A 22,117-nucleotide genomic window follows, 5' to 3' on the forward strand; every position below is an offset into this window, starting at 1 on the left:
GCAAGTCTGGAACTCAGCACAGCAGTTCAGGAATTTCAGCTGGAGACAAACACTCTGCAGGCATTCAGCTGGAGACGTATTTAAAATCAAAGTCAATCAGGCCAAGTGAGAATTTTGAAAGGGCAGAGTAGGTGGCAGCAAAGCAGGTGAGATCAGAGTTTGAGAGCGAAGATGTGAATGGGCTCAGGAGCATCAGAACCCAGAGTCATCATCTCATGCACCTGCAGCAGGGCCTGGGGATGAGCAGAGAGCTGCCGTTTGTCCTGCACAGTAAGGGCGAAAGGCACAAGGTGTATCTCTTGTATCAGCAAGTCCTAAAAATCAGCAACACGTTTTACTGCAGGGGAACAAGTTATAAAGGAGAGGAATTGCAGCCGAGAAAAAATGTTCTGCAGCAGATGGACGCTGGCACAGGGAGTGGGCCAGGGCAAGGAGAGAGGGGAAGGCACTGGCTGACCACGGGTGGGCAGTGAGCCGGACCAAGGTGTGCCACCTGTGTGATGACACAGCTGCCATAGCTCATCATCTGCATGGGAAAAGGATCAAATGATGCAGTGTGATGCTCCATGAGATAAAATCATCTCACTTTCAAATAAAAGCCCCATTATCTTTAAAGTAGACCTATTTTTTATTATTTAGTTTAAAAAACATAAATTTTATCATGTCAGGGCATATCATCACAGCAAGCTGTACAAAATTATGCAGGCGACATGTCACAGTCCGTTACAGCTGCTGACAACAGAGATCCAATTCCACTCACACGTGGTATCTTCAGTAGTCGCATTCATAAAAGCAGAAGTGCAGCTAGTGGTCATCAAGGGTGGAGAATGGAGAAACTGGAAAGTACAACTTCGCTTGTGTTCAGTGAGTACGTTCTGGAGATCTTCTCCTCAACAGAGTCCCTAGAGTGAAGACGGTGGCATTGTACATGCCAGCATTTGCTAAGAAGGCAGACCTCATGTTCTGTGTTCCTACTACAGGAAAAGAAACAAATAAAAGGATGCAAGGCAACTTTGGGAGGTGATCTTGGTGGTGGTGTCATTGCTGTGTGCATGTGAACAAACTCATCAAATTGTGCATATTAGGTATGTGGCTTTCTTTGTATATCAATTATCTTTCCATAAAAATGAAATAATTCAAGAAGTTCACAATATTTTAACAGGGTCTAGTTATTTATTACTGAAGGATAAAATGTGCAATCTCTTTTTTTAAATGTTTCCTTCATATTTTCTTCACTTTTTTAAAAAGATTTTATCCATTTACTTGAGAGGCAGAGTTATAAACAGAGAGAGGGAGAAACGGAGAAAAAAGTTTTCCATCCACTGGTTCATTCCCCAAATGGCCACAATGGCCGAATCTGGGCCAATCCAAAGCCAGGATCCAGGATCTTCTTCTGAGTCTCCCACGTGGGTGCAGGGGCCAAAGCACTTGAGCCATCTTCCACTGCTTTCCCAGGCCATAAGCAGAGAGCTGGATGGGAAGAGGAGCAGCTGGGACAGGAACCAGCACCCGTATGGGATGCAGGCACGACAGGTGGAGGCTTAGCCCAGTACCCCACAGCGCTGGCCCCATCAATCTCAAGAGCTGAAACCCACTTTCAGAATTACTCCTTCCTAGGCCGGCGCCGTGGCTCAATAGGTTAATCCTCCACCTTGCGGCGCCGGCACACCGGGTTCTAGTCCCGGTTGGGGCGCCGGATTCTGTCCCGGTTGCCCCTCTTCCAGGCCAGCTCTCTGCTATGGCCAGGGAGTGCAGTGGAGGATGGCCCAGGTGCTTGGGCCCTGCACCCCATGGGAGACCAGGAAAAGCACCTGGCTCCTGGCTCCTGCCATCGGATCAGCGCGGTGCGCCGGCTGCAGCGGCGGCCATTGGAGGGTGAACCAACGGCAAAGGAAGACTTTTCTCTCTCTGTCTCTCTCTCACTGTCCACTCTGCCTGTCAAAAAAAAAAAAAAAAAAAAAAAAGAATTACTCCTTCTTTACGACAGCCCCTCACCTTTTGAACCTCCCCCTCGCATACCACATATGTGCACACTTGGTGGCCTGGCTGTCATTGCAAGTGCAGTCCTCTTTGTCTTGGTCTGATGTGTGAAGTGAGTGTCTCTGCCTCAGTTAGGACCCTTCTCTCCTCTTATGTCCTAAATGGGCAATGCCAACTTTTGTCAACAAAAGAAAGATGCAATTCTAGTTAAACACTTGCTACAAGATTACATGGTCTTCCTGTTTTATATGTGAATATAAAATAATGAACATTACTTGTTTTTATAAATCACTTTCCCATCTTATCTGCCAATTCACAAAGTAAAATAAAGTGGCAGAGGCAGATCGTCTGATGCCACCCACCTCTTCTCTGGAGACTCAAGGCACCGATGCGGTGTTAGCTCCTGGAAGCATGGGCTGCAGGGGATGGAGCCCATCTTACTGGGAAGAAAATGGTGACACTGAAAACAAGTTGTGGAATTTGGCACTTAATAGGATTTCCACTCATTAGGAGTTGATCTTTGCTGAAGCCGTTAATCCTCAACGGGGTCTACAATAGCATACAAGTCACAAGGAGCTGAGTAGTTACTTTGAGTGAAGTAAACTGGCACTCTCAACCTCTGGATAAGCATTGAAAATGCAACACTGCTGTTATACAGTGGAATTACACACAGACACAAAAATGTGTCTGCCCGTTACCAAGTAAACCCAAGGTAAAGGTTGAAATATAAAAAGGTGCAAGTATGGATGAGATGGAAATTATGGGCTAATCTCAATTACTGGCTTAGGCTACATTGCTTATGACAAGGTGTCAAGGGATGACCCATATCACAGGATGAATGCCAAACACATATTTGATTATAGAGATACAACCAAAATTCCTTAAAGATATCACAGTTGGAAGTTATGAAAGTTCTGTATGTGGTTTGCATGATTTCTGAAAAGGTATTTGTATTAAAACAAGTTCCTTGTTAGTACCTGGCCCCCACTTCCTGCTGTACTTCCTGAGTGGGTGCTACAAACCTGACAGGAGCTGTGTCTGCCTTATCCACTCTCGACACAAGTGTAGTAGACAGTGCTGTCATTAGAGAGTGCATAGAATCCTTCCTTGAGGACTGACAGTTTCTATGCTGTTCAAAATTTCTGTCATTTCTTGAGGCAATTATTGGTAGCTTGCTTAATAATAAAGTTTATTGAATTATTTATAACAACAATCAATAGTATACATGTTAGCCTTGATGCTGCTCTGTCACTCCCTGCAACCAACATCAGTAGAATTTGACAGTAGATTCAGTTCTGTGCAGTTTCCACAAAGCCGTGCCTTAAGATATAATTAGGAACTTGGCAATATACCATGATAAGTGTTCAGCTTTCTGAAATGATCTTTTCCCCACATCAATAAGCTTTATGCTGCATCTAAAAACAGTCATTCAAAATTTCTTAATGATGGTGATTGCAGCATTTTGCTGACTATTCTGCAGTCACTATGGCTGTAGGAGCTGACAATTAACTTCAAAGAAACTGCATTCGTGTCACAGTCTACACTAAGCATAATCCTCACACTGTCCAAATTGCACATGGGCCATTCAGACCTGAAAGATTGCTCCGAATTTTGCTGTGCTGGTGACAATTCTAATAAACAAGGAACTCAAATGCCCAAAAGGAAAATCAGATTTGAAAACATCTGGTGCAGTGACATAAGTATAGAGGAAGATATAAAGAATCCAAGGAAAGGCCAGGGAGAAGAGTCACAGAATGCAGACTATGTGAGCATTAACAGAAACAAGAGAACAAGAACCGGCCAGTCTTCCTTCATAGATCATAACATCCTGTATCTAATCCTCATTTCTGATGTGGCAAAATGCTTTACAGCAAGAGTCATGAAATATATGACAACGGATTCTTTCAGAGGGCAATGTTGTAACTGTATGATAACTGCCTGGTAACTGGCAAGAAGCTCAGCTAGAATCATAGACCCTCGCCTTCAGAAGCGCATTTGGTAGATAAATGATGTGAGGATCACCTCCGTGCAGCCTTGATGGATCTATTCTTGGGGGCTTGGGTATTCTCAGTTTCAGGGAACTCATCAAGAGGTATCAAAGCAACAACAGAGCTTGGAGTGTGATAGGCATGAATATGAATCCTTGATCTACTGTTCTAGTAGACAATCTTGAGAGAGTGAAGCAAAATTTTAATTCCCTCACTTTGAATAGGAATATGATCCCAAGCCCAAGTCCATCATATTCATTATTCTCCAAGAATCATTTCTAACATTCTTTCTCTTTTTCCAGCTATTCAATGCCTTCACTCTGAGCTGATTTGGAATTACATAGTCGTAGGATTTCAATGGTTTTTATGTTCTTCACCTTCATGGATGTAGATATCAGTGATTGAGTACTGAGCTTTTTTTAGAAAAGAGTTATTTTATTTACTTGAATGTCAGAGTCACAAAGAGAGAGAGGCCGGCACCGTGGCTCAATAGGCTAATCCTCCACCTTGCAGCACAGGCATAACGGGTTCTAGTCCCGGTCAGGGCGCTGGATTCTGTCTCGGTTGCCCCTCTTCCAGGCCAGCTCTCTGCTATGGCCAGGGAGTGCAGTGGAGGATGGCCCAAGTGCTTGGGCCCTGCACCCCATGGGAGACCAGGATAAGCACCTGGCTCCTGCCTTCGGATCAGCACGCTGCACCAGCCGCAGCACGCAGGCCGCGGCGGCCATTGGAGGGTGAACCAAAGGCAAAAGGAAGACCTTTCTCCCTGTCTCTCTCTCTCACTTTCTACTCTGCCTGTCAAAAAAAAGAGAGAGAAAAAAAAGAGAGAGAGAGGCAGAGAGAGAGAGAGAGGTCTCCAACCTGCTGGTTCACTCGCCAATTGGCAGCAATGGCCAGAGCTACACAGATCCGAAGCCAGGAACCAGGAGATTCCTCCAGGTCTTCCCATGCAGGTGCAGGGGCCCAAGGACTTGGGCCTCTTCTACTGCTTTCCCAGGCCATAGCAGAGAGCTGGATTAGAAGTGGAGCAGCTGGGACACAAACCAGAGCCCATATGGGATGCTGGCACTGCAGGCGGCGGCTTCATCTGCTACATCACAGCGCCGGCCCCTGAGCTTAACTTTTATTGTTAATGCTTCCATCAGACACAGAATCCACCAACCTCTAGGCTGTAGCACCAGAGATTTTGCTTGGCAGGACAACACACTTTGAGCTAAAGAATAAGATCTTATTCTTGTGAACACAGCCCCTGCCTCGTGGTTTCTGACTTTACAATGGTGCAAAAGCCACACATGTTCAGTTGAAGCAAGGCTTCAAGTTTGGATTTGAGGTCTCTCACTGCCCTCTGGCCATGCTGGGCAGTGCCATGAGTGCAACCGTCAGTCACCCATGGTCACAAGGGAACACTGACACATGCAGTATGCTGAGTGCTATCCACTCAGGTGGATTAATTACATTTTACCCTATGATATGTTCAGCTGTGATGGGTTAAATAGGACATAACTCCATGTTAAGTCAAGGGATGTAGCAATTTTTCAAACTTTTGTTTATTTTCACTTTTTGAAAGACAGGGAAGTAGAGACAGAGATCTCCCATCTGTTTGTTCACTCCCCAAACACCTGCAGCATCCAGGTTTGGGTCATGCTGTAGCCAGCAGCCAGAAACTTCATCCACGTCTCCCATGTGGGTGGCAGGGACTCAGATACTTGAGCCCTCATCTGATTCCTCCAAGGATGCATAAGCGTCCCTGAGGAAGCATTAGCCAATATCCAGAGACCCAGAGGAAAACGGCTAGAGAGGTTCCATTTCTCCCTGGCCGTTGCAGACCTGACCTGCCTGTGTGCCCTGCAGGCTGCCTCTTCTCTTCAGAACCACACTGAGTCCAAGGAAAGTCCTCCTGCAAGCGCTGGAGCCCACCTTGCTACTGGACATGAGGACTCAGAAGTCCATCTCGGGCTGTGCACCTTGCTGCCCAGGAAGGTTGCTTCCAGAAGCAGCAGCCATGATGTCCTTCCTCCTCACCATCCACTGCTTTTGACAGCTTTGAGCATTTTGAGTTTGGGATGCTAACTGTTTCCTAGTTTCAATAATTGCTCAATTTATGCTTCTATTTCACATTATTTTGATTACTTTCAGATGTTTTCCAGGGAAAAAGTGGAAAATAATAGTTTCAGGCCCTTGACACTGCAGGAGAATTCTCATCGTCCTCTAGCAGGGACTTGATGCCCACAAACCAGTGTCCCCCATGCCAGCTGACTCCTGTCAGTGCACATCTGCACGCTGGGCTGCTCTGAGGCTCGCTGGTGATCTGGCAACAAACTCGCTGGTGTTCTGGCAACAGTTTAACTTTTCCCAAAACCAGGGGTCTCTTGTCTGAAACGGCTCATCTTGTTTTACAGACCTGACAGACGTTTCCTCTTTCTTCGCCCTCACTCACTGTGAATTCTCTTTAATTTCCTTTTCTTGATTCCTCATTTAACTCATTATGTGTGCTCCATCTTTTTCCTAATGTTCTTGTCTGTCCTTTTAAAATAGCTGTGATCCTTGCATGGCTGCTCCCACTCAGGACAAGTGAGTATTAATGCTCAAGTGTGAGTCCCGGGTCTCTCCTCCTGGCCAGCGAGACTCGCACTCTGCAAGCCCTGCTCAGCCTCTCACCTGCAAGGGCCGGGTTCCCTCCACATTTAGCCGCACTTAGCTGAAAATGCAGGGGGACCCTGCAGGGGTCCCAGAGAAGCCCCCACGTGCCCTTCCTCTGGCTCTGTCTCCTGAGCTCCTGACACCTGGGTGTTGCCAGTCTCCAGCTCATGACCTCTGTTCAGAGCCCTGCAGCCTTCCCGGGTCTCCCCTCTGAAGGGAAGTCCCAGGGAAGCAAAGCGGCACATTCAACCCATCAGCCTAGACCGTCTTCCACACTACTTGGTTACCTGAGCCAGGTTTAGGAACTATGAAGACATGCAAAATACACGTTGCCTTGGCACCTGGGTAAGTGGTGAGAAATCCCCGCAAGAGTAAAACCTGCACCTCCATTCCAGTGAGGAAAGATGTGACTGAGAGGCGTTGATGCCTCACGTCAACTGCACTTGCAGTTACCAGTCAATTCACTTCTTTCCAATGCTTCCCTTATAATACGGATCCAATGTATTTTAACTTCAAATGACTAACTTGCAGTTGGGAATAATTTTTTTTTAAAAGGCAGAGTTAAAGACAGTAAGAGAGACAGAGAGAAAAGTCTTCCTTCTGTTGGTTCACACCCCAAATGACCGCCACGGCCGGCGCTGTGCCGATCCGAAGCCAGGAGCCGGGTGCTTCTTCCTGGTCTCCCACGTGGGTGCAGGGGCCCAAGCACTTGGGCCATCCTCCACTGCCCTCCCAGGCCACAGCAGAGAGCTGGACTGGAAGAGGAGCAGCCAGGACTAGAACCCAGCGCCCATATGGGATGCCGGCACCTCAGGCAGAGGATTAACAAAGTGAGCCACAGTGCTGGACCCTGGAAATAAAATTTTAAAAGTCTGTTCTGTAGGTCAGGTTTGATAAATTGTTAGTGGTCACTACATGCAAGTGGTTGAAAAAAATAACCATTTTAGGCTGGCGCCACAGCTCAATAGGCTAATCCTCCACCTGCGGCGCTGGCACCCCGGGTTCTAATCCCGGTCAGGCCGCCGAATTCTGTCCCAGTTGCCCCTCTTCCAGGCCAGCTCTCTGCTGTGTCCCGGGAGTGCAGTGGAGGATGGCCCAAGTGCTTGGGCCCTGCATCCGCATGGGAGACCAGGAGAAGCACCTGGCTCCTGGCTCCGGATCAGCGTGGTGCGCTAGCAGCAGCGTGCTGGCCACAGTGGCCATTGGAGGGTGAACCAATGGTAAAGGAAGACTCTGTCTCTCTCTCTCAATGTCTACTCTGCCTGTCAAAAAGAAAAAGAAAAAAAAAACATTTTATTTATTTTGTTTCATAAACAGTCCCAAAATCCAAATACTGTTTTTAAAACTTAAAAAAATGTGCAAGACTGAAGATCTGGAGTGCATTACATGTCTCACTGAAGAGAGCCCATTGTACCCAGACCTCATGACAAAGTGATATCTTGACATACTGCCTCTGGCACATAGGCAGAGGTACACATATGGCACGTGACGGAGTGAAATCCTGGCTTCCTACCTCTGACACATTGGCCAAAGTGGGCACATTGTGTGCCACCCACACAGTCTGCAAGAAAAGGAACGTGGGAGGCACACAATGATTAAATTAGTTTATGGGGTTCACAAGGCTTTTCCCATAAATCCATAATCCAGTTTTCAGATCATTTAATTGTCTTTTAGTTGTACCAATAATGCCTGTTTTAACCTTGAGCATGTTCAATAAATAAATAAATAAAATATGAAGTGTTCTTCTTCCTTGACCATTTTCAAGTGTATAAATTTGTCTTCTATATGAAGGTACTTCAAAAATGTTTGTGGAAAGAATTTAAAAAGTTAACTTCGTTGGAAAATATCTTGAAATACACATGGAGCTTTTCATAATATGCATTTTCATAAACTTTTTGAAGACCCTTCATGAAGACACACGAATCTTATTTTTGCACAAAATTGAACACCTTTTAATTCCATTTTCTACAAAATTTTCTCAGATGTGAGAAAATAGAATCCCATCCTCTATATCCAAGAAACACTTCCTTTGGTCACCAAATCTCTTTCAGACTCAGCATGAAAACCTCTACTGCAGCAAAGTGGAGCTGTGTTCCACAGAGATAAAAAGGATTCCATCTTCAGAAATGAATGAATGTTTCAGATACTATTAATGTGGTTACTGAATTCACATTGTGTGTAGACCTCGAGTGTGTGTATTTTGTAGGGTCCCGTCATGGTGGCATCTATGGGCCCCGGTGCAGGCTTTCTCGATGCTGTCCCCTTCTGAGGCCGCTTTCCTCACTTCTTCATGTGAACCCTTCACTCGCCTCTACAGCGTGTGAGTATTCAAACAAACCACCTGCCACACCTTGGAAATTCCTGTCAAAATATCCCTTGTGCTTTGTTCATCTTTGCCAATGACTACAAAGCCAAATGCAGTGCTCTGCACAGAGAACAAAAGGAAATTATAATATTGTTAACTAGCAAAGAAGAGAAAGATTTTTCGTGAAGAGACTTGGGTGAAATACGTGGCAAAGTTGTGTGATACAAAGAAACGGTTATCTCTGTCAGTGTTTCAGTGCTTCTCTGCAGCAGAACGTGGGTATTTCCAGCAGCCAACCTCACCTCTGGACACGCAGAGTATTAGGATAGAACCATCTGAGCTTGTGCTGACGGATCCTACTGAGTGTGCAGGTACAATTCAAAACCAGCATGCTGACAGGGACAGTCTCAGAATTGGACTCCTGCCCAGGAAATTGTTACCTGCAGACCAACTGTGGCTGCGACAGTGAAAAAAAATCACAGTTCCCAAGAAATTACCAATGTCGCAAGCTTTGAAGTTAAATTGCTCTGGAAGTCGAGGCCATCCCTCATGAAGGATCTTTGACCTACTCCCTGGAGAGTCAGATTGCCTGCAAGAAAATAGACATTATCCATGGGCCGTGGTTCTACAATGTTAACATCTTCATTCTCTGTAGGTCAGGCCTCTGTAATATTGCTTATTAACTACCTATCATTAGTTATTTCAGTTATTTTGATTGAGTTCTGTGCATGTAGTCAAGAAAGCACACAGCATTTGAAACGATACTGCAGATTCCTTTTTAATGCCCAGCAAAACACAAATTAGTCCGGCAGGCTTGCTAAGGTAATAGATAAATAGATGCAATATAATATAACTAGGTGGAGTGTTGATATCATATATTACTACAATTACATACAGTCACCATGAGTAGAGGGGAAGGGCCTCAAATGCACAGCCTGTTATGTCAGAGATGGCTGCCCCCTCCAAACCAATGGTGACTGTGTCAGGAGGGCGGCACTGGGCAGTCAGTGTGGAAGCCTTCTGTCTGCAGTAGTCCCACCTCACCTAGCACAGAGCAGTCCACCTTCAGAGGGATGCAAGCTCTGTTACTTCCACTCCAAGATTTCTGATAACTTGTGATACTTACTCTAGAAACATTGCATAGAATTAACGAATGAAGCCAGCTAAGGCTGGTCATTTCTCTGGCAAGTTACACATTTATTGCTTTTCTGTAGCTGTCCTTTAACTCAGCCAAAGAAAAATTTGGACAAAGTCAAAGGCAGCAGCCCAGAATTCTACTCAAATACAAAGTGTTATAAAGATATGGAAAGAATAAAAACTTTCTGTTGTTTTATATGAGTATAGTATAACATTGATAAGGCAAGTATATAAAAGGAGGGAGAAGAAAAGTAACACAATCTAATTTATGAGCACTGGTAAAAAAAATTCTCAATAATGGAGAGCAAAGTAAAACCAGCAAAAAGAATCACTATTGCATAAATTTTGTCCCAAGTATACAAAAATAGTTCAGCCTGATAAATCTATTAATGTAAACTACCTCATTACTGGATTCATGTTGGAAAGGGACTTTATAAGAAGGATACAGGAGAACATATGAAAATAAAAGAAACAACATTACTAATATAAAATTCTGAGACTTTTAACATAGTAAATGATAAAATAATATGGGCAAATAAGAAACAAGTTTAAAATTTAAAAAATCGGCATTTAGGTTGATTCCAGGTCTTAGCTATTGTGAATAGAGCTGCAATAAACATTAAGGTGCAGACCGGTTTTTTTGTTTGCCAATTTAATTTCCTTTGGGTAAATTCCAAGGCGTGGGATGGCTGGGTTGTATGATAGGGTTATATTCAGGTTCCTGAGGAATCTCCAGACTGGATAAAAAAATTACGGGATATGTACTTTATAGAATACTATACAGCAGTAAAAAATAATGAAATCCTGTCATTTGCAACAAAATGGAGGACTCTGGAAACATCATGCTGAGTGAAATAAGCCAGTCCCAGAGGGACAAATATCATATGTTCTCCCTGATCGGTGACAACTAACTGAGCACCAAAAAGGAAACCTGTTAAAGTGAAATGGACACTATGAGAAATGGTCACTTGATCAGCCCTTGCCCTGACTGTTGATGAACAACTTTTTTTTAAATTATTTATTTATTTATTTATTTATTTATTTATTTATTTATTTTGACAGGCAGAGTGGACAGTGAGAAAGAGAGAGACAGAGAGAAGGGTCTTCCTTTTTTGCCATTGGTTCATCCTCCAATGGCTGCCACGGTCGGCGCACTGCGGCCGGCGCACTGTGCCGATCCGATGGCGGGAGCCAGGTGCTTATCCTGGTCTCCCATGCGGGTGCAGAGCCCAAGCACTTGGGCCATCCTCCACTGCACTCCCTGGCCACAGCAGAGAGCTGGCCTGGAAGAGGGGCAACCAGGACAGAATTCGGTGCCCCGACCGGGACTAGAACCTGGTGGAGGATTAGCCTAGTGAGCCACGGCATTGGCTGATGAACAACTTAATACTTTATCCTTCCTAGTATTTTTTTTGTTTGTTCTATTTAATACTATTGGTTGAATTATGTAATTAATACACAGTTGCTCTTAACTGTTGAAACTTAATTGAAAAGTGATCCCTGTTAAATATAAGAGTGGGAATAAGAGAGGGAGAAGATGTACAGTTGGGGACATGCTCAATCGGACTTGCCCCAAATGGTAGAGTTAGAAACGTGCCAGGGGATTCCAATTCAATCCCATCAAGATGGCATGTACCAATGCCATCTCACTAGTCCAAGTGATCAATTTCTGTTCACAATTGTTCACACTGATAGGTCTAAGAGTCAAAGGGGTCACATAAACAAGACTAGTGTCTGCAAATACTAGATGATAGAATAAAAAAAGGGAAGGGAGAGAACGATCCAACATGGGAAGCGGTATACACAGCAGACTCATAGAATGGCAAATGTCCTAAACAGCACTCTGGCCTCAGAATCAGCCCTTAAGGCATTCAGATCTGGCTGAAGAGCCCATGAGAGAATTTCAGGCATGGAAAGCCAAGACACTCTGGCAAAAAAAAAAAAAAAAAAAAAAAAAACCCTAAATGAAAGATCTCTGGGAGTGAGATCCCAGTGGAAAGAACAGGTCATCAAAGAAGGAGGTACCGGCTGGCGCCCCAGCTCACTAGGCTAATCCTCTACCTTGCGGCGCCAGCACACTGGGTTCTAGTCCCGGTCAGGGTGCCAGATTCTGTCCTGGTTGCCCCTCTTCCAGGCCAGCTCTCTGCTGTGGCCAGGGAGTGCAGTGGAGGATGGCCAAAGTAATTGGGCCTTGCACCCCATGGGAGACCAGGATAAGTACCTGGTTCTTGGCTCCGGATCAGCATGGTGCGCCGGCCGCAGCGCGCTGGCCATGGTGGCCATTGGAGGGTGAACCAACGGCAAAAAAGGAAGACCTTTCTCTCTGTCTCTCTCTCTCTCTTTCCACTCTGCCTGTCAAAAAAGAAAAAAGAAAAAAATAGAAAAAAAAAGAAGGAAGTACCTTTCTCTGAAGGGAGGAGAGACTTCCACTTTGACTATGTCCTTGTCTAAATAAGATTGAAGTTGGCGAACTCAAAAGCCTTCCATAGCCTTGGCAACTCATGACAAGAGCCTAGGGTGATTACTGATGCCATAAACAAGAGTGTCAATTTGTTAAGTCAACAACAGGAGTCACTGTGTACTTACTCCTCATGTAGGATCTCTGTCCTTAATGTGCTGTACATTGTGATTTAATGCTATAACTAGTACTCAAACAATAGTTTTCACTTTGTGTTTCTGTGTGGGTGCAAACTGTTGAAATCTTGATATGTACTAAATTGATCTTCTGTATATAAAGAGAATTGAAAATGAATCTTGATGTGAATGGAATGGGAGGGGGAGCTTGAGATGGGAGGGTTGCAGGTGGGAGGGAAGTTATGGGGGGAAGCCATTGTAATCCATAAGCTGTACTTTGGAAATTTATATTCATTAAATAAAAGTTAAAAAATTTTTAAAAATGATTTTTATAAAATCTATAGTAGTCTTACACATAGAAATCAACTTTAGAAATATCCCTATTAAAGTCAGGTGGGAAACACTCATTTCCATTGTAATCCTTAGTGTGCCATTGCCAAAGAGAACCAGAACTGGATGCTGTTAGAGTTAGGCGTACACATTCATAAAAGAAGAATGGAGATCTCAGGACAGGACAGGGCCCAGTTCTGAACAGAGTGAACACAGTAGAATGAGTGTGGGCAGGGTCGAGGGTGGACAGTTAGCGAGGGCAAACCTTAGGGTTGAAGGGATCCTTGCTGGACTGACCTCACAGGTTCTTGCCAGTGACTACCAGGGCGATCAGAAATTAAGCACTGAGGAGAGTCTAAGTCAACAAAGAGGACTAGGTCAACATGAGTCAGGCTGAGTAATTTAAAACAGATGTTTCCTTAAAGAGTTTTAGCCAAAGGATTGTGATCTCTGAGACACATAACCCATCCTTTCTACAGTGTGCCGTGAAGAGAGGTCAAGCAAGAGAGCAGGAGAGAAACAACTAGAACACAGTAATAGTGCAAAGAAGGGGTCATGCCTGCTGAAACAGTAACCCCAGGGTAGTGAAGAGTGGACCCAGGAGGACAAGAGTAAGAAGTCACAATGGCGGGGATCGGCAAGACGGAACACTTGGTTGAACTGCATCTGGCTTTTGTGATTGGAGAGAGAGTGATGGTTCTACATATTTACACTGTGGCATATGCTAAGTGTGCATGTGAGAAGTCCATGGTAGCGCTGACATATTTGAGTCAGAAGCTCCGGAATGATGTCAAGCCAGAGCCATGAGCCAGGCAGCACAAAGTTTGCAACATGGTGGAACTCGCCATGCTCCTACACAGAAGCCAGTGGTGCTTGGTGGTCCACAGAAGGGATTGGAACAGTGCATAAAAGGGGGTTGCATGGTGCAGATGCGGTGCTGCATGGGGCAGCCCAGGCTTCCACATGTGCCAGTCATGTCTCCCAGTCTGGGCCGTGCCATCCTGTTTTGCCAGTATCCACAGTGCACAGCCAGGCTCCCTGGCCCGAGCCATGTCAGCTTGCAGTGGGGCCTCATCTGACATCTACGTAGATCAGACATTAAAATGCTTCCTTATCATTGCTGCAGTTTATTAATTAATCTGTCATTGACAGGATTAATGTTAAATTATCTAATAGTACCAATCTCAATATCCATAAATTTTCAAGCATTTACCAAGATTTTTAAGAAGTGTTTTTATTTGGGAAGAGAAACAGACGCAGAGTTCTTCCATCCACTAGTTCACTCCCTCAGATGTCTGCAGCAGCAGAGGCAATCAATCCAAGTCTCCCACGTGAGTGAGCCAACTACTCAAGCCATCTCCTGCAGCCCTGTGGGGTGTGCATCAGTGGGAAACTGCAATCAGAATCTGGAGCCTTGCTGAACCAGGTGCTCTGATGTGGCATGCGGGCATCATAGCCACCAGGCCAAGTACCCACCCCTACTAAGATTTGCAATAAATGAATGTTGCAGGAATATGAAATAAATGGCTGAAATACTAGATGATATTTCCGAAAGTGCTATAAACTCACGTTCTAGACCAATCATAACTAATTCCTCTGTTACAGAAGCAATGACATTCATCAAAGAAATTTTCCTATGAAATAATTTTAAGGACTCTGTCTACTGTCAGCTACTTTGTGTCTGCCATCAGTTGTATTAAGTTCTTGCTGGCATTTTCTCTGTGGCTGTTTCATTCCTTGAGCAACTTGCATTTGCTATCAGTTAAACTCCATTTGTCACACAAGAAAATTTCATTGACTTGTAATACAAACTTTGTTGTACTATCATCTATAATATGGCTTACTTTTGAAATATTCTGACATTTCATTGATTCTTCTTAAAATGGTGCAATTGTTCAATTGAACAGAAGAGATGTTATTTCAGTAGGAGTTTACATCATTGTGTTAATACTCTCATGTTCTGGCACATGTAATCAGGCAATTTTTCCTCCAATATGACTTATCCGATTTACTATGATATTTCTTAAAGTTATATTTGTGTTCTTATTATTAGAAGGCATTTAAAAACCCCATAGATACATTCCACAGTTTTCCTCTGTGTATCAGAAATAAGATATGCCCTTCCCATGTCTATCAGTCTATGTTGGCTAAATGTTTCCTTAATCTTAAAAGTTTCTTGGCTTCAATTAAAAAAAATGTTTCTGAAGAACAAGAGCTGTACACACAGATAAGCTATTTTTAATTACTCAGCTGCATGTCAACCCTTAACCTTTATTTTATGGAAGAAGTTTAAAAATCATAATATACATATATGTAGAATGATCACAAATGTTAAAACTGAAGATCAGCACAGGGGTGTTGAATTGTCAGCTCACATACTATTAGTTATTGACATAATTTCCTATAATAGTAAATTACTGAAAATGTTCCAAGCAAAAAGAGAAGTTGCATATCTGGAAAATTCAGTATGTATTAAATACCTCAACTTATAATTTATTCATATGTAAAATGAAGAGGTGGCCTCAGATCAGGTGTGCAACGTGCAGGTTTCCCCTGCATGAATGTTCCATGAGACATCCGCTTGCCAGGATGCACGACATTCCTTCATGAGCACCAAGAGCCTCCTGGGAACCTGCCGCACACCCACCAAATGCATCTGCACTTTTCAGCCACTGGAACAACAAAGAGTAACGTGATTTTCCAGACAGTCTTCTGCAGACAATGGAGTCACCTGGAGCACCACGGGCCTCAGTCAATGCGTGCAAAATAAATCACAGAAGTCACGTTGCCCAATGTAAAACACAAAAGATTGTGAAATTATCAACCACAGGATACCATGGTAAGTGCCCTTCAGAACTAACATAGATGAATGATCTCCCAAATAGGGGGCGGTTATCCTCAGATCCTAAAAATGAAGGTGGAGCTTAAATTCAGCAAAATAAAATGCAACTTCTTCCTCCACAACACACACATCAGCACACACAGACCTATTCGTGGATACACATAGAGTCACACAGAATCACACGCAGGGCCACACACACAGGCATGCACAGAAAGGCATGGACTTGCAGGCACACACAGGCACACACACATGGGCGTACACAGACACACATGGGCACACTCACAGGCACACACATGGGCACACTCACAGGCACACACACACACTTTAACATTGTGTATATATTCCAGATTATAGGTTTTTTTCAAGTGCTTAAAATGACATTTGAGGAAGAGAATTCCCATGGTTACATAACTTTAAGCTTATAATTGCGTGTGGGATAATTTACAAAGGTAGGCTAAAATATCGCAGGTGCACCTTTTTAGTGCCTTTAAGGTATGGGGCTTCGTTCTCCACTAACATTGAAGGACTGTGAACTGGACATCCATGTGCTTTCTACTCATAGTGGTATAATGAATTAAAATTATTTCACCAGCTTTGCAAGCCCCCTAAGTGCACCAGTGCAGGGGTGGGGGACAAGGGCCCAGGAACTGCTCATCATTGACAGGCTGCAGCTGAGTCCCGACAGCTCTAGCTGAGACCAAAGAGCAAGCTTTTCAATTGGTTATTGAAGGACAAGGCGAGCAGGGGCTGTTCATTAGACACAATGTTGAGTAGCTGAAACTTAGAAAGATAATTGCCTGTTTTCAAGAAAAGAATATTTGCTGAACCATGATGCTTCTCCTTCTTTTTACAGGAAACTCTATCTGAGTCTCAGTCTTCAAACACTGTGTAGCATTATTGACTGAATTTAACTGCAATGTTGCAAGTGAGAGTTGTAGCTCATAATTTGAGAATTCTTTACCTTCAATGGAGCATGAAAAGAGACAAGATTTATTTCCTGGAACGTTTAAAGGCTAGATTGCAATGACATATTTATTTCATTGATATTGGATATCTGGAGGTTACCATGGATATGCCAGTGTCCGCAGTCTGTAAGGTGGCAGAGTCTTCAAAAGGCAGCACATCTACATTTCTAAAAGATTCTGTGAGGATTTCTATTTCCACTAAGGGCAGACAAACCCTCCCACTGAGCACAGATGAACCTGGGCAAATAAAAATAAGCATGTATCAAAGACTAACAGCTAACAGAGGCTAACAGCTCAGAGAAGATTGCTGGATCCAGATGCAGGAGATTCACAATAATGAACCCAGCACCTGAAAACACCATTCCCCACAGGGGAACGCAGAGGTGCAGCACAGAGGTGCAGCGCAGAGGCCCCGTCAATGCTGGGGACACTGCTGTGAGACTCTGGCATCTGAGGCAGGATGGGGAGCTCTGTGAATTGGAAGATTTGAGCAGAATAAGAGAGTAGCTCCTTGCCTGCCTGGACGATACTTCAGCTTCAGGTTGAAAGAGATGGAGATGGACACAGACCAACATCCCAGATGAATAGAGTGCCTAAAATGTAATGTATAGGAGTGAAATTGACATTTTGAGATTTGATGATGATTGTTCACAGCCTTGTCTCTATTGTTGAGGAACAGTGGTTTTTTATTACTATTTCTTGAACTCTTTTCTTAGTGTAGGGCTAATCCTATGAGTATAAAGCAGACTAAAAGTAGATCATTGTAAAAATTCAGAGAGGGAATAAGAGAGGAAGGGTGGGAGTGTGGGTGGGAGGTATCACCAGGTTCCTAAGTCTGTACATATGAAATATATGAAACTTGTTTACTTTAAATTTAAAAACAATATTGATGAAGATGGCATATTTAAAATAAAGCATCTAAATATGTACCATGAATACAAAGTGAACTCAAGTTCCAAGGTAAAGACATTATTGTCAGACAATAAAACTCAAACAAAACAAACTACTGTATTTTAATGAATAATATATAAATGATAAGGGTGTAGAAAGCTTGAAAATGAAATAATAACAAAAGATATATATCATTTGAACACAAGCCACAATAAGTGAAAGATTAAACAAATGATCTCCAGAGATAATGAGAAAAATTTTTTTAACTTTTATTTAATGAATATAAATTTCCAAAGTACAGCTTATGTATTACAATGGCTTCCCCCCATAACTTCTGTCCCAGCCACAACCCTCCCCTTTCCCTCTCCCTCCCCCCTTCCATTCACATCAAGATTCATTTTCAATTCTCTTTATATACAGAAGATCAGTTTAGCATACATTAAGTAAAGATTTCAACAGTTTGCTCCCACACAGAAACATAAAATGAAAAATACTGTTTGAGTACTAGTTATAGCATTAAATCTCAATGTACAGCACACTAAGGACAGAGATCCTACATGAGGAGTAAGTGCACAGTGACTCCTGTTGTTGACTTAACAAATTGACACTCTTGTTTATGGCCTCAGTAATCACCCTAGGCTCTTGTCATGAGCTGCCAAGGCTATGGAAGCCTTTTGAGTTCACCAACTCTGATCATATTTAGACAAGGTCATAGTCAAAGTGGAAGTTCTCTCCTCCCTTCAGAGAAAGGTACCTCCTTCTTTGATGACCTGTTCTTTCCACTGGGATCTCACTTGCGGAGATCTTTCATTTAGGTGTTTGTTTTTTTTTTTTTGTTTGTTTGTTTTTTTGTTTTTTTTTTTTTTTTTTTTTTGCCAGAGTGTTTTGGCTTTCCATGCCTGTAATACCCTCATGGGCTTTTCAGCCAGATCGGCTGATTCTGAGGCCAGAGTGCTGTTTAGGACATCTGCCATTCTTTGAGTCTGCTGTGTATACTGCTTCCCATGTTGGATCGTTCTCTCCCTTTTTTATTCTATCAGCTAGTATTTGCAGACACTAGTCTTGTTTATGTGCTCCCTTTGACTCTTAGTCCTATCATTATGATCAATTGTGAACAGAAATTGATCACCAGGACTAGTGAGATGGCATTGGTACATGCCACCTTGATGGGATTGAATTGGAATGCCCTGGTATGTTTCTAACTCTACCGTTTGAGGTAAGTCAGTTTGAGCATGTCCCGAATTGCACATCTCTTCCCTCTCTTATTCCCACTCATATTTAACAGTGATCACTTTTCATTTAAGTTTCAACACTTGAGAAAATGTTTTTATTCCTCAGAGTGGACTCCCTAGAAGCATTTGGGATTCCACATTAGTATGCACCGAAAGCCATGGCCTTGAAAGAGCATGAAATTGAGCAAATACAAGAAGATAAAGACAAAGCATCAATTGTCTTATGAGTTTTATTTTTCCTTTTTTAGAAACTGATAAAAAAAATCACAAATTTAGCCAAAGCATGTGAGGTTATTGAGGCTAACTTCAACCAATACCCATATATAGAGTACTGAATTCACAACCAGAAACATTTTGTTCAATCACCTGTGGAGAATTTTGAATTTATATAAGGGCACAAAAACAAGTCTTGAAAAATTGAAGCCATACACAACACCATATTTGACCACATTTAATTAAATTATAAATAACAGAAATATCGATTAAAATATTAAATCTTTACTTCCAAATAAACTTAAGATCAGAGAAAACCGAATTGAATGATTGAAAGAGAGGACATTAAGCAATCATACCTCATAGGTGATAGGACCATTTATACAGAAATATGGTGAAATTCCTGAGAATGCTTTTGACTCTCAGAGAAATCTCATGGCACTCCCAAGGATGCAAGTTATGTGCTTGGACAAAATCATCTACAAATAAGAAAATGGAATTAGAGTTTAGTAAAAATACTGGACACAAGAAATAATTATATATTATAATTACATACTTGCAACAAGTTTTAAAATGTTGATTTAATAAACAAATTTCAATTATCTTCAAAAGCATGCTAATAAAAATGTTTACACTGCATGAAAAATATGTAGAAAACAACAAAATAACATTGAAAGAATTAAAGAGCTGAGTAAAAGGGAAAACCCACCACATTCATGCAATGAGAATCTCAATAATAGAAGAAAAAAATCATATTTTCTCCAGTGTGACCTGTAGACCCAACGTGTTTGCACAGAAGAGAGCAGTGGTGGAGTCTGAGGAACTCATTCCAGAATACATGTGAAAATGATGGACATCAAGAAGAGTACATGAATTTTTGATGGAAAAAAACAGGATGACAGGACACATCTTTTCAAGTATTGTCTTATCACACAGCTGCAGTAATTAAAAGAACCAGATGACAGGTCAGAGACAGACAATGCACCCACAGACCATAACTGGGGTCTCCAGGAAATGTTCACACATATAAGAATGCAGATTTATGAAAACAGTGTCACCACAGATCAGTGCAGAAAGGTTTGTTTTCATTATATGATGCTGCGAAATTGGATATCCATCTGTAAAAATAAATGTATCTTACACAAATAATAATTCCAAGTGCATTATAGAAATAGTTATAAAAATAATACTTAACAAGTAATTAAGAAGGATAGATTTTGATATGCAGGTATGTGAATATTTTATGAAGCAAACAAAGCAGTCATATAAATTTAAAACTGACTCAGTTTATAGGAAGAGCGATTTAGAAAGTCAACATGAAGTTGTAGAGTAGAAGATATTTCAGTACAAAAATTGTCAATCAATTCATATTGGAATATATAAAGATTGATAAATACATCAGAAAGTCAGACAATCTAATTGAAAAATGCATAAAGACTCCAACTATCGCTTCCCCAGAAAACATACAAGAGACCAATGAAGACATGAAATGGCACCTAGGCTCATCGCCAGCCAGTGGCATGCAGAGTCCAGCTCACAGAGAGGCCACTGCAGGATGACCAGCCGAAGGGCTGGAATGGACGGGCTGAGAACTGGATGACAGCACAGGGGTGTGGACAAGAGAAGCTCTGTGAGTGGTGCTGTGAATTGGAACTATTTGGGGAAAGCATGTGGTGGTATCTAACGTGGTATAGATTTGCTTCCAGAGATCCGACACCTCCTAGTGTCTATCCCTTGGGAATGAAGGCCTGATTCTGCCAACAGCCATGTTCATGACCATTAAAACAGTGCCCTTCAGGTAAAAGGCAAAAAGAAAGTGTGATTTTCATGATGAGCAAACAACACACACACACACACACACACACACACGCCATGTGAAGCAGTTTCCCGGAATCCTGAAACAGCACCCACGTTACACAATTCAGTGCCTGTAAAGGCCTCACATGAGCACCTGGGTAGTTTTTGAGGTGGTTTCTTTTGACCTGGGTAAAGATGACATCAGTGTTCCACTGATAATGAGTACCGATGTCATACATTGATATTTAAGGGACTGTTCAGGATGAACATTATATTTTACAGTTAAAAGGTCATTGCATGGAGCCGGCCAGGCACCAGCTGCTGCCCACCGGAGAGAGGAACTGCCTGTCAGCACCAGCCTGGGCTGCAGCGCACCACGGCTATGGGTGGGCAGCTATGGCCACGGGCACCTGGGGGAAGCAGGGCTGCACTCTGATGAGCTGAACAAGCTCTGAGTGTGGACCCAGAGGTTACCCAGCAGACCATGGAGCTCAAGCGAGAGTGCAAGATTGGCCAGTCCCAGAAAATAGTTGGTGGTTTGATTGAGCTTGTTGACCAACTTGCAAGGGAAGCAGAAAATGGAAAAACGGAGGCCACTGGCGCTCGGAACCTGCTCAAGTCTATAACAAGGCAGTGAGAAGTCCAACAGCAGCAACTGCAGGCCCTCATAGCACAGAAGAAAAGGCACCTCAAAGGATTTGAGTTGAATACAAAGCTTTGTGTAAAGTAGAAGCAGAGCGGAATGAATTTATTGGCCAACTTATTCTTCAAAGATAAACTGAAAATTTCATTTTTATAGTAGGAAGGCAAGAAAAAGGCCCCCAAACCAAAAAAGCCTCTGTATCCTTTCAGCGACTGGACCAGGTCCCAGGAGACAGTATCCCTGGAAGGGAGTGTGTGGGGAGCTGGTTTCTAAAGCTCCGTCCCCAGTCACTGCCACTAAGCACTGGTTCTCTCCTCTGCCATTCACTCTGAACTAAACAGTCTGTAAACTCTGAGCTTTGTAAATTCATAGAGCTTTGGAAAGAAAAGCAATAAATCATTTTCAAATGCAAAAAAAAGTCATAGCATGGGCAGACATTGCAGAACAGCAGCTGCCTGCATGTCAAAGGGCCTGGGCCTCGGAATCAGACCTTAAGGCACTCAGATCTGGCTAAAAAGCCCATGAGAGTTTCGCAGGCATGGAAAGCCAAGACACTGTGGCAAAAAAATGACCTAAAGGG

General features: G+C 42.9%; 1 pseudogene; it reads left to right on the plus strand.

Annotated features, from left to right (window-relative positions):
* The first annotated feature begins 710 nt into the window (after positions 1 to 710).
* LOC100346542 (intraflagellar transport protein 20 homolog pseudogene) lies at positions 711 to 21,671 on the plus strand (annotated as a pseudogene).
* Positions 21,672 to 22,117: the final 446 nt, after the last annotated feature.

Source organism: Oryctolagus cuniculus, chromosome 16 (genome assembly GCF_051225735.1).
Source record: "Oryctolagus cuniculus isolate XC-2025 breed Fujian yellow rabbit chromosome 16, ASM5122573v1, whole genome shotgun sequence".
Classification (NCBI taxonomy): Eukaryota; Metazoa; Chordata; class Mammalia; order Lagomorpha; family Leporidae; genus Oryctolagus; species Oryctolagus cuniculus.